Source organism: Mixophyes fleayi, chromosome 3 (genome assembly GCF_038048845.1).
Source record: "Mixophyes fleayi isolate aMixFle1 chromosome 3, aMixFle1.hap1, whole genome shotgun sequence".
NCBI lineage: Eukaryota > Metazoa > Chordata > Amphibia > Anura > Limnodynastidae > Mixophyes > Mixophyes fleayi.
Window position 1 is genome coordinate 295442331 of NC_134404.1, and position 3572 is coordinate 295445902.

The window sequence follows — 3572 nt, forward strand, 5'->3', positions numbered from 1 at the left end:
ATTCATTTAAGTTGGAAAAAACAGTATGTATAAGATGTTTTATGTGCGTTGTACTATCATGGTTTGTGCTTAAATTCAGTATATTGTTATTTGCAGATTCCATCGTCCTCCCAGGTGAAGGTAAGCCTATATTTGTCCAAGTTTTTTTTCCCTGTCATATAATATATATATATAGAGAGAGAGAGAGAGAGAGAGAGAGAGAGAGAGAGAGAGAGAGAGAGAGATAACCTAAACCGATTCCGATCACGTCATACAACTCTTTCCAACATGTCTGATTGTATTTGTAATGTAGTGTAATTTACAAAGGTACATGTCTTACATTATATATCCAAATGCAGTCACATGCCTGCAGCATACAATATATTTCCTGGGACATAGTAGAACTGGCCACAGGATTCTAGTAATGTCATTTCAGAATAGAGTTACCAAAACAAAAACATAAAAAATAAAGTAGTCTTTACATTAAGATTATGCTTTGTTTAATTATTAAAATAGAGTAATACAATTTTACTAATGTAAGCTAAATATATCTTATATATAAGATTATAAAGAATATTGATTAATATATACTGTATATATTCATTTTTTTTAATACATTTCTTTTGTAAATAGTGACACTGAGAGGCCAAATCTGGGTTTCAGTTCAATTGCACATGGGCGTGTTTTATGTATGTTGTGTTATTATGTTTCTGTGGGGTAGTTGTTATAAATGATGAGGATTTTAGTTCACTAGCACAATGAAGGACAATACATCTGCTGCATAATTACATTCTATGTATTTTTATTTGCAGCCTACATTACACCAGAAGAATTATACGACTCCCTGATGGAGGACATTGGTAAGTCTATATTTGCCAAAGCAAAGATTCCCAATCTGTCTTACTCTCAGGTCCAGATTGAGTGCTTCTGTTAGGTGAACTAAAGTAGTCACCAAGGATGTCATAGTTAATGGGGCGTCATAAACACAGAGAGATATGGGGCTAGATTTACTAAACTGCGGGTTTGAAGAAGTGGAGATGTTGCCTTTAGCAACCAATCAGATTCTAGCTTTCATTTTGTAGAATGCACTAAGTATATGATAGCTAGAATATGATTGGTTGCTGTAGGCAACATCAACACTTTTTCAAACCCGCCATTTAGTAAATATACCCCATAATGTCAATAATTCAGTGGAAATGGACAAGAGTCTTTCATCCCTCACTTCCCATGTCATTGAGATATTTAGTGAGGTCAAAGATACACACACACACACATACACACACACACACACACACACACACACATACACACACACACACACACACACACACACATACACACCCTCACTTTCCTCCATGCCTAATAATTATCATATTGATTATAACAGGATGATTATCGGGACACTCAGCTATTTTGACGCCACCAATGCTGCTTTATCCAGCAATTACCCTATATCTGCTGCAATATCACAGCGCGTGTAATCACCTTTATCCTTACACACATCCCAATATTACACATAATAGTTGTCTCCATAATGTTACATTATGCATTTTCTCCATACACTTGTAACAGTTTATTACCTGCTTCTCTCATACAAAATACTCTTTCTTTCCTAAACAGCTCTACAAGCAAAACTGAAAAATTTATTGTTTGCCACAGCGCAGACAATAACCCTGGCGCTGGCGATAATGCTGCTGGTCATGCGGTAAGTTACTAACATTATGTCACATTTTAAAAGCACTTTGAATTCAAATATTTTATTTACGTAAAGCACACTTTCCTACTTATCTGAATGTCGGGGAAACTCATATATTTCCCAGGAGAGGAGGCCACTGTCACGGATTGTATCATCATTGCCCCGCCTCCCGCTGCGTGATGTCAGGAATTGCGGCATTGCACAGCGGGGAAGGGCATGGCCATAATGGCGTTGTCACCCATCTGCACTTGCCCCTTAGGCAGCCTAGGTCCAGCGCAATAGCAGCTTCTTTTCCTTTGTGACATCTCCTTTTGCCACGTTGTGTCTGGTGGTACGGACACGTGTGTGGTTTAGAGAGGCAAGGTGGAGTCATTTGTGAAGAGAGGGCTAAGTGGTTAGCACTTCTGCCTTACAGCACTGGGGTCATGAGTTCAATTCCCAACCATGGCCTTATCTGTGTGGAGTTTGTATGTTCCCCCCGTGTTTGCACGGGTTTCCTCCGGATGCTCTGGTTTCCTCCCACACTCCAAAAACATACTGGTAGTTTAATTGGCGGCTATCAAAATTGACCCTTGTCTCTCTTTGTGTGTGTATCTATGTTAAGGAAGTTAGATTGTAATCTCCAATGGGTCAGGGACTGATGTGAATGAGTTCTCTGTACAGCGCTGTGGAATTAGTGGCGCTATATAAATAAATGATGATGACGATGATTCTCTTTATGATGAGAGGAGCTGAATGGTTATGTATGGATCAGGATGGTCCATGGATAACGTCTTTTAATGACAGTCCTGCTCCTACCTCTAACCACAAATACAGTATATAAAGGTTTTTTTAAAACAGGGCAAAATATTTTAATATACTTCAAGGGGTGGATAGTGGGCAATTTTGGAGGCTTTCACTTTTATGTGGTGTTTATGGAGACTTTTAGTTGTACAAAACAGGTAGATGATTATTCCATCTACGGAGCTGGCAGTAATCAGACCTCGGCCACTACTTTCACTAGAACGCCTGTTGGGCCACATAGATGCATTACATAGCAGAGGCATATTAATATGCACATATTAATCCATGTCATTATTAAGGGGTTGGTATAATGTGATAGTAAGCGGTATTGTGAAGTCATGTGTTTAGCTTTGGTGACACTTCTGTGACAGACCACAGCCACGCAATAATCATGGGAGGAATTTATATACACGGTAGACAAATAGCTCTCAGGTTATAGAAGCCGCATAAACTTCTAACAATAATATAATTATTAAGATACAGTTATCTTAAGCTGCTGATGTCACTTTCCTGGTGATTTCTTACACATTACAATCTACTATAGTTGCTGATTGTGTTGTGTATAATATTGTCCACTAACAGCTTCTTATTATTTTTGCAATTTAGCAGGAAACCACGTCCGACCTGGGGAAAAGTGGAGACCAGCAAGGCAAAGAAGACATCACTTCCCTCACCCTTCTTATGTAAATGTAATAATATAGATATATCATACTAATGGTTGTCTACATGTGTTTTAATGTGCTATTGCTCTATTCCATATTGCTGGCTGGAGCAGAGGTCCGGTAATGCGTAGTTGGAAAAGTAGAGTTCAGTTAAACTAATCCAGTCTCTGATCTATACTGGTGGAACAAACAATATTCTTACCAGCTTAAATGCTACTTGGCTTCTGTAAGTGCAGCTTATATTGTATACTGGTTAAAAAATAAGACTAAGGGCTAGATTTACTAAGCAGCGGGTTTGAAAAAGTGGGGATGTTGCCTATAGCAACCAATCAGATTCTAGCTGTCATTTTGTAGAAGGTACTAAACAAATGAAAGCTAGAATCTGATTGGTTGCTATAGGCAACATCCCCACTTTTTCAAACCCGCAGGTTAGTAAATCTAGCCCTAAGATT

General features: G+C 38.4%; 1 long non-coding RNA gene across 1 annotated transcript; it reads left to right on the forward strand.

The window, feature by feature from the left end:
* Positions 1 to 222: 222 nt before the first annotated feature.
* LOC142142987 (uncharacterized) lies at positions 223 to 3264 on the forward strand. The gene is made up of 4 exons (XR_012689438.1): positions 223 to 306; positions 792 to 839; positions 1600 to 1684; positions 3065 to 3264. It is a non-coding gene; the product is annotated as an uncharacterized LOC142142987 (long non-coding RNA).
* Positions 3265 to 3572: the final 308 nt, after the last annotated feature.